Source organism: Periplaneta americana, chromosome 13 (assembly GCF_040183065.1).
Source record: "Periplaneta americana isolate PAMFEO1 chromosome 13, P.americana_PAMFEO1_priV1, whole genome shotgun sequence".
NCBI classification, from domain to species: Eukaryota; Metazoa; Arthropoda; class Insecta; order Blattodea; family Blattidae; genus Periplaneta; species Periplaneta americana.
In genome coordinates, this window is record NC_091129.1 from 8,701,342 (window position 1) to 8,711,585 (window position 10,244).

Sequence of the window (10,244 nt, forward strand, 5' to 3'; positions counted from 1 at the left end):
GTTCACCATCCAGACAGGGATCGAACTCGGGTCGCCACGGTGCAAGGCAGAGAGACTAATCACTCGGCCACAAGTTATTGAATGCTTGAAAAAGTGTCTACATGTATAAAATAGAATAACACAGGTCAAGTTTAGACAACTCTCAGCTATACACATAACACAGAAGAGCACAGACAAGTTTAGACAGGATACTGAATTTCGGTTTTGTCTTTGCAGTGTAGGAAGTTCAGATTTTTACAGTAGAACCGGTCCCCAGCCCATTAGGGTGGTAGGAGGGTGAGTAAGTTTGCAGTAAGAAGAAGGGAAAGTGTGTGACCTTGGCAACCATAAATGCTTGTGGACGACTATAGTATCACAATATTATCAACCTTATCCTATATAAAATTTGATGTGCGATTATTTTTCACAGTAATGCACTTAATATAGAGCATTCCGTAGGTAAAATATAACACTAATATAGTAATGTCCTTACCTCTAGCGTGTATTTCAAATGAAATTATCCAGAGACAGTGTATGACAGTGATTAAACAGTGAATGTTAGACGAGATGTTCTCTCGCACAACCAACGCAATAAACGATACATTTGTGTCGAGTGAAGCATGAAGCCTTCTGCTATATAGACTACGTATACCAGGTGTAGCTCCCGACCTTGCATTTCGTATGCCGCTGCTTTCTCATTGGTTGAGAATATCGCAATTAAGATGTGATTGGTGTGCAGAATGATGATTACGCACTCGGAGTAAGAGAAGGGAAATGGAGGGGTGAGTGTTTCAGGTGTAACTTTATTTTTATATAATTTTTTTTTTACCGAAATTTCAATTTATGTATTATATAAGCATCATCTAAAGATGGTAGTCTGAAGGAATGTTTTGTGTTGACATGTAGTTTAGACTTTTTTTTTGAGAAGGAAAACACCAGCACGAGATTAATACCAAAGGAAATTTTATTGCCATGTTTTCTTCTTGGTATCGTACAAATTTTCCATAACAAATATTTATCATACTTGCTAATATCGGTGTTTTACTGAGATTTTATTTGGTGTAGAAATTTCAGTTATTTAAGTTTATTTAATCTTTAAAGTTACTATCAATATTTCACTTGAAGAAGAAGTGACAGGATTTGAAATTCCTATGATTACGTCTAATGTTTGTACAGTGATTAGGGTTATGGAATTATGATAAATGAATACAATTTGCTACCGCGTTATTACTTTTGTGCGAGATCGTGCATATTTGCTTGTTTTCCGCACAGAACCAATACACGGTAAGTGTGAAATACCACATTCAATATTCCCAACGTAACACACATAACAATTTCCCTCTTCTTACCGCTTAAGCGCGACATTCATTTTACTGCTTTAGGCTTTTAACATATTATTTTTAGAGACGTTTAACATAGTAATAATTATAAATTGGAAACTTACCACTGCAATTTCACCTAAATTGCAATGTTAATTATTGTTTTTAAATATTTGCAAAAATTAAGTAAACTCTACTACTCCACGAAACTTATTGCATTCCTGATACAAGTAACATTAAGGAAGCCGTGAAAAAATCAAAAAGATTCCAAATGCGGATGTTATTACTGCAATATGTTATATAAATAATATTGTTAAAATATTAAAATGAAAAATAAATCATTACATAACCTTACCGTTTGTTCTAAGTTCGTATTTATAGACTGGGGTGAAAAAAAAAAGACAGACGTATATCACGGCCTGCTGGAGTATAGATATTTTTGTTTTCTAAAGTTGCCGTCATTAAACAGAAACCAAGATGGAGATTTCATTGCAACTAATTAGAAATTCGTCTTTCAGGTATGTAATAAACGATCTTCGCACAAAATAATGTACGATACACGAGCGGTATGTTTGTTTTCATGTTCTCGGAAATTAAAAAAGCTCAACTACGTTTCGCTTTTTCAATCTTTTCCTCGACCATGAAATCGTCAACATACCGCTCTTGTAACGTATATTAATATTTTATATTAGTTTTTATTTTACTTCTAGAAATATATTTGCTTGCCGATGTCTATAAATCGCTTCGTCTGTATGCCTTCATTTCCAATTTCTTGTCTTTTACGCTTTCTACAGTTACATATTACTCTACATCTCGCAGCACAACTGAAGAAAATTGTTATTTTTTAATTGTACTGCAATCCCCAATGGTTATAATAACTCTTCCAAATAGACTCCCCTTGTATCTAAGAATAGAGTTGTTCAATTGCCATTTTATCGGATATGAAGTAAGCATTTCCATAGCAACCGAAGTGGAATTTCCGTTTCACAATATTATTGTGACTGCCTCTGTTGGTCAGCATGCTGGCTTCCAGATCAGAAGGTCCCGGGTTCGATTCCCAGGCTCGGCTCTCGGTGAATTTTTCTTGAAGAAGAAGAATTCCCTTGGTGTCTAGAGTCTGGAAATTTGTATGAATGTGAGTGTGATTGTGAGTGTGCCGGGTTAATATTAATTGACCAATCATCAAAAATATAAAAATACATCAGGACTGTCGCTGGGCAGTAACCTGAACCCACGTTTCAGCAAAAGGCAAATGCCGGGGAATATTTTGGCGAATCTTCGGATTTCACCTCATCTCACTACATCTCGCCAAAATATTGTAAAAAATTGCACAAATTTGTAAAAATTGTAGAAAATTACTAATTGTAAAACTATAAAAAATTGTAAAAATTGTAATTGTAATATTGTAAATTATTTGACTTGTCCCACATCTTAAAGCTTCATTGCTCACGTAAGATCTATGGAATAAAATCAATGAATGAATGACTGAATGAATGAATGAATGAATGAATGACTGAATGAACAACCATAAAGCATCTAATAGATGCTATAGAGTTACCAACAACGAAAAAAAAAAATAATATTGTATATCTAATATTGACGTTAAACGTAAAACAAAAACCACGATTACACCAAATGAAATATCAAACTGCATATTTAATGAAGTTTTTCTTTAATTTTAAGCATTTTTGACACCACATGGATACACCATTTTATTGAGACTCGTTGAAATTTCTGCGATTCCAAATTAGTAGAAGAGTTTGGACGAGATTTAGTGCGGATTTACGCGATATAGTCTTGTTTTACCTTCCGTAATCTCACTGTTTCTCAGTTTCTCATCAACCTGGTGTATTGTAGACTTCACATCGCATGGTGCACCACGACCAACGTTTAAAATGACAGCGCGTTACATTGTGTGTGTGTGTGTATGTATGTATGTATGTATGTATGTATGTATGTATGTATGTATGTATGTATGTATGTATGTATGTATGTATGTATGTATGCATGTATGCGGAGGCTGAGTGGTCAGACCTTCAGCCCTCACGCAGGCGGTCTGGGTTCGAGTCCCGATCAGACCTATTATTTTTAATTTAAAAATCCATAGCGATACTTTTGGCTGGCGGACAAGGTCGCAGGTAGAGATTTTCTCGGGGTTCTTCCGTTTCCCCATATTAGACATTACATATTTCATCAATAATTATCTCCATGTCGTCATCATTCCATAGCATTCCTAGAACGCCGACTGGTCTAAGGACGAGTAGGGTTGCCACTCGAAACCTGGGTACACAGCGAACCTTAGTGTAGTCAGCCAGAGGCAGAGTAACTGTCTCAGTGATGTCAAAGCAAGCGCATTTTTCTGACCTTGACGTCGTGCGCGGACAGCAAGCGCTAAGTATGAAAAGAGGAAGGGTTGTGTATATGAATAAGCAGCCTGTTGGATTAAGAAAACAGTGGTGCACAAACTTCAAACGGAACGTAAAATTTTATGTCCTTATTTTTATATGGCTTCTTTCTGTTTAATATAATCTATATTGTCTGTAAAACAAAAGTACTAATACTGATTTCTTAATATTGCACTTGTGTTTTAAATCTTAATAACATAATAGAGAGTTAAGAAGGAATATTCACTTAAATTCCATAGTAGTATAATAGTATACTGTATTAAGTGGATGAAACACATCATTCATAAAGAAAGTGATATTCCAAAGAAAGAGATTGAGTATGACATGATAAGTTGGAATTTATATTGTTGGTATCTTTAGCCTTACAAAAGTAATCAATAAACTAATCAAAACAATATTACAGTACAAAGCAAAGTTACCTAGGTACTGTGTCTGTTTTAAGTGTAACTAATATTCCATAACAAAACTCTTATCGCATTATGCTTTTAAGGTGATATTTGTGAGCAACTTCCTATCACCAGAATATTAAATTATTTTCTCGAAATCTGCTGAAGCTATAGAACTGACATTTTTACAACACATGGGCACGTATCTTTTGCTTATTATGTAACAGTAGTTGAGTTGTTAATTCATTTCCTTACAAACAATTTCCATGCGAATATTTTCAAAATTTTCAATACACTATCTTCAGTAATACGTATATACGGTATATTAGATTTACGAAAACATTCTGTAAGGCTACTAAATAAATAGGCCTTTACCTGAAAATTTCACTTTTCTATACGGAAAGTTGAGAAAATATTTCTTTTGAATAAAAAAAAATCAAACTTGTGAAAAATGAGCATTAAAATTAAAACTTACATTCTTATAATGCACTTATACTTCTCAGGCAAATCTAAAAATTAACATGGGTACAGTTTTAATAAGTTCTCTTCCCTTTATCTATTGAATCAGTGCTGGCCATCCCTGAATATAGCTCGACCAAGCGGCATACACCACCTCTTTCGTGTGTCTCTTTCCTTTCCGCTGTAAAACGCTCAGGCTCTTCTGGGCTCTAAAGCGCGCGCTTGCTCCTGTGGGCATCAATTGACATGCCTGAACTATCTCATGCCCCCATGTTTACGTTGCTACCTATGCACTTCATTAGAACCAGGTACCAGCTTCGAAGCCGTTAGCCCTGTGAACTTACAGTATATTTATTTTCCCCTATTATCATATTATAGGATTATCTAAGAAATTAGCAAGTTCTTTGTGATAGTAGAAGAGAAAGAGTGGGGGAGGGAAGTGGTCCGTGGCCCATTTCAAAAGTGTTTTTGAGACAGTTTAAATATAAAAACGCTGTGTGATAAAGTTAATACAAATTTAAAGGTAGGCTACTCTTAATAAATCGCCGCTGTGAAGAAAATAAATACTAATTAAACGTTGTAATTAATTATAAATAAAAATAAATACTTTTGTTAAGCATATGAATATTAAATTATTACTTTAGACAATCATTCCTGAAAGAAGATTTTTACCACTAGTCCAAGAAGTATTTTAACACCGACATTCAAGTGTTTGCGCCGATTATGAATTGTTCTCCGCCAGATGACTCACGACAGCAGTCTCAACCGGTCAGTAAAGTGGTTGAAACAATTACAAATGGCTGTTGTTTCCTGAGAAACATACACAAATTATAATTAATTTGATTGATAACTGTGAAACAATGAAGAATTAAATGCAACAATAAAAAATAGATGTATCCGAGTTTGAACTGGGAACTCCTGTTCTGCAGTTGAATTTCTACCAGATAATACAATATAATATTTGTTTTATTCAGTCTTATGACAAATAAATTATTAAAACAATGACATATATTTCATAACATGTAGTCATTGAGTTTTATACAAAGTAAATTTCAGATACAATTCATCATTTTAATGGAATTACAAAACAAAATCTACACTGAGTATTATGAAGTTTAAAATGTAAAACACTACGTGTTCACAATTTTCTGACCTTGTAATATGATTACTAGAGCAGTGCAAAGGGAGCAGTTTTTCGACACAACGGCAACAGGGCAAGGGTTGTGTACCCGCAGAGGTCTGACTCTGCGGTACACAGGATAGCTGCAAGCAGTAGGTACAGCTTAGTAAAGCAAACGTCAATACTGAAGGAACATGAGAACAGTTCGGTTCTAGTATTACGATGCCTAAGGGGGAGAAAATTCATTCGGCGAAGTTTAAGAGACTTATTTCCGAATATGGTGATTTTTTTTGTTGCAACGAAGATAAAATATTCTGCAAATTGTGTAAAATATCAGTTTCAGTAACTAGAACATGTAATATTCTAAGACATGTAAATAGGGATGTACACAAACGTGTCCTCATGAAGTTGAAAAAAAAAAGGCGAAAAATGTGAGCAGGGTCATAGTTCATCCGTGTTCCATGAAGAAATGTGTGATGCGTTTTGTTAAGCATTCAAGAAGATATGTCCTGGTGTATCTCTTCCTCCTTCTCCTATACTTACTCGATGGGGTTCCTGATTGAAGGCCTGCATTTATTACTGTAAATATTTCGACCAGGTCCAGAATGTTTTTCAATCATTTGATGTGAAAGATGCATTTGCAATACCACTAGCCCAACGTCTGTTGGTTGATTCAAGCATAAAACAACAATTGGAATACATTGAATCGAATTACGGGTTTATTCGTGATTGCATAACAGCTTTAGAAAAGTCTGGTACAAAACTGGTTGATCGATTTTTCCTATTGCGAAATATCTGGAAGAAAGTGACTCAAGTAGACGATAAAATTGCTAAAATAATATCTGCGAAAATAACAAATATGTTGAGAAAAATGGTGGATGTTATAAACTTTGCAAGATTAGTGACAGTATTTCTGGAGATAAGGATTCCTTTGAAGAACTAACAGAAGTTGAAAAAAATGTTGTACAGGATGTTACGTATGCCCCAGTTGTTTCAACAGACGTAGAAAGGAGCTTCTCCACATATAAGGCCATGTTATCAGATAGTCGATAATCGTTGTCTGTTAATAACTTACAAATGTCATTTGTTGTGCACTGTAACAATATTTGGAAGAAAAGTGATAACGTATAGCATGAGCATTAATAACTCACACTCATTGTAAGGAAAAGAAAAAGACAAAAAACAATAGTTCAAGTGCTTTTGCGAATAGAATATCATGAGCCCGTTACAAATAAACAGTGATTTTGTTTGCGTTCTGTGTGAAATCATACATGTAAAGTATATATTATTTGTTTAGGATGAAATGGTTAATTAGTTTGCAATTTTGATATCTTATTAAAGTATCTGTAGAAAATTAATTGCAGAAACGTTAGGGAACTGTGTCATTTCTATTGTGTCGTCTGTACGTCAACACATCGTGTACTTGACCGTCGCTTGTACACAGGGAACACGCCGAGTAACGTCGGAACCCTTGCTATGATGCCATTCTGTCTGTCATGTGCTCCGTCTGCACCGCTCTAATGATTACATTTTAATTATGCATATGTTTGTACATTTTATATATATCATGATCAATTTTAAACAGTCCATCTCATCGACTATGATTGTAATTATCATACAGATTAATAATGAGATATTGTATACAGAACCTGAAGATGCCTGAATGGGCGAAAACGTTCGTAACTTACTTTGTATAAAACTCAATGACTACATGTTATGAAATATATGTCATTGTTCTAATAATTGATTTGTTATAAGACTGAATAAAACAAATATTATATTGTATTATCTGTATTAACATTGACAAACTGAATATTTACAACATGCTTTCTAAGTTTGAATTTCTACCACTAAGCTATACCGCCAAGTGGTTTTGATGTAATAAAGTTTCACTGTCTGAACACTAAAAATTCCATGTGGCCCGTGAAGGAAAGAAGTTGAAAATCACAGGAACAGCCTTCGCAAACGTTAATTACAGTAGTCGTGCTGTTGAGACTTAGAGGTCGAAACGAATTGCTTCACCTTCAAATCTTCAATTTTCTTAACTCCTCCCTCACGCCTGCATGCCTTTTAGGAAACAACGCTTTGCATCTAACAAAATATAAATTTTATAGGTAAAAGGTAAAGCCATCCCCACCACAGGTCATGGAGGCCCGCACGGTGACGTGTAGTTAAGCTTCTACCTGTACAGACATTCGGCACAATGACGTCATTCCTACGTGCCCGCGCCTTTACAGGTGAGCTCTATACTAAACTGGAGGCAGCACCGCAATGCTCTTTCCTGTCTCAAAGCGTGACCCTGATCACAGTCTAGTATATACAGTCAAGAAGCTCAATACGTAGTAAATATGCATCCGTACATAGTTGCTAACTACTAGGATCGCTAATATCGCCTCATTACAGACAATGCGACATAGTACCGGCAGAGTCTATTGTTCCTTACAACTCGATCTTCGTGACTGTAGACGCCATGTTGTATTGTATTGTTTTTATTAACATTCCATACATTGCTTTACAACTAGAATATGAAACAAGTAAAAAAACTTAATACTATTATAAAGTCTTAATTTATAGTCACAGTCTAGATGAAATATATACAGAAGAGATTTTATTCTACTAGTACAACACAGAGTTTTAGTATCAATTTCATGAAGCGTTATTGACTGTCATGAATTCACCTACAGAATAGAAGGCGTGAGAAGTTAGGTACTTCTTTATTTTGGTCCTAAATAATTATATGTTTTGAGTTTCATTTTTTATATCGATAGGAAGACTATTAAAAATTTTTACTACCATATAACGCACTCCTTTTTGATAGCATGATAGACTTGCGAATGGAGTATCAAAGTCATTTTTGATGCGTATTTATGCTATGAACTGTTGAATTTGTTACATAGTTTTCACGATTACATACGAGGAAGATTATTAATGAAAAGATATACTGACAAGCCATGGGCATTATTTGTAGTTTTTTTTAAATAGTTCTACACGATACCCTAGATTTGGCACCTACTATTATTCTAATTACTCTTTTCTGTAATAGGAATATACTATCTGTGGAATTTCCCAAGAATATTATTCCAAAACTCATTACCGAGTGGAAGTATGCAAAGTATATTGTTTTTAAGGTATTGATATTTACTATCTTTTGCATAGATCTAATAGCAAAACAAGCTGAATTTAGTTTGGGGGTAATTTCTTTAATATTATTTTTCCAATTTAACACATTATCGATTTTTAAGCCAACAAATTTGGTTGTTGTTGTTGTTTCTAATAGGTGTCTATTGTTAATTATTGCGCTAGAAATTTGCGAGGTTGAATTTGGACAGGATTTAAATTGAATTATGTTAGTTTTGTTACAATTTAAGACCAATTTATTGACTGAGAACCATTCACATATTTTGAAGAGAATTTCCTCTGTTCAAGATTGGAATGTGTTGGAGTTATTGGCTATAATTACTACACTTTGTCATCTGCAAATAATGTGAGGTGGCCTACATATTTTATTAGGGGGGGGCAAGATCATTTATGAACACTAGAAAAAGTAGGGGACCTAATATTGATCCTTGAGGAATTCCATGTTGGAGAGGGTATTGCTCTCTCTTTCTAACTAATGTGTTTCAATCAGTCTTTCGTGAGGCTCGTGTTGCATATGAGCAGTAAGCAATAAAATTACTGATATTGTGTACGATAGCATTCACTGCAAGTGAGTGAAGGACAACAGTATGCTAGAAAGAGATAGCAATACGCTCTGGCGCTCAGCATTGAGTTGTATTTCCAGTATAGTATAGAGCTCACTGGCCTTTACCGCCAAGATGTCCCTGGTAACATTTCTATTAGTGGGCTGAGTAAACCAGAGGGCCATAAGATGGCCGGGAGGATTAGATCAGGAATGCAGAACTGTGGAAGAGAGGGGTGGAAGCATGGGGAAAGAGTTTGTTTCCCGTCCACAATCCTCCGGACTTGAATTACGAATCTGCATGGATAAATATATAATAGGATGCGAAACTTAACGAGTTTCCTGTAACACATACTAGAGGCGCTGTTGTAGAAATTGATCTTGCTGCCACCTATTTTTGGAAGAGGCGTTATTACAAATAGCAGCGCACCAAGTAGCGAAAAGAGTAATTACTCCATCCATTTAGCAGCGCACCTGGTGACGAAAATGTTAAACTGTGCAGAAAGTATTCCCTCCCGCCCTCATCGATATTCAAAACTAACCCAATTTAAAATAAAACATTTACGGTTTTATTCCTCACAGCATTATTCTACTGAAAATTCTTACCGGAGCCAACAGGAAGATAAAAGAGACGATGTGTTTTACACTACCCGATTAAAATATAACCAGACAGAGACAAAAAATAAAGCAAAAGGCTAGATAATTGGGATTGTACCTATTCTTTGGTTATGGAAAAGTCTGGAAGAACTACGTAGATAGTTCAATTTATTATATTACTATTACTTTACAATACATTCAACACTACTGGGTGTTCAGTTCAAAATGTGTCTTGGCTCGCTGTGTGCCGTCATGTGGCTAGCTGATGAGCCTAGAGAATTCAATCTTCCTACACTTCCG

General features: G+C 35.1%; 1 protein-coding gene across 1 annotated transcript in view; it reads right to left on the minus strand.

Moving 5' to 3' along the window:
• LOC138711728 (glucose dehydrogenase [FAD, quinone]-like) overlaps positions 1-598 on the minus strand; it is a 30,301-nt gene extending 29,703 nt beyond the window's left edge. Inside the window, exon 1 of the mRNA XM_069842885.1 lies at positions 473-598. The gene's annotated coding sequence lies outside the window, so the exon portion shown is untranslated. The remainder of the gene's footprint in view (positions 1-472) is intronic.
• Between the last annotated feature and the right edge of the window lie 9,646 nt (positions 599-10,244).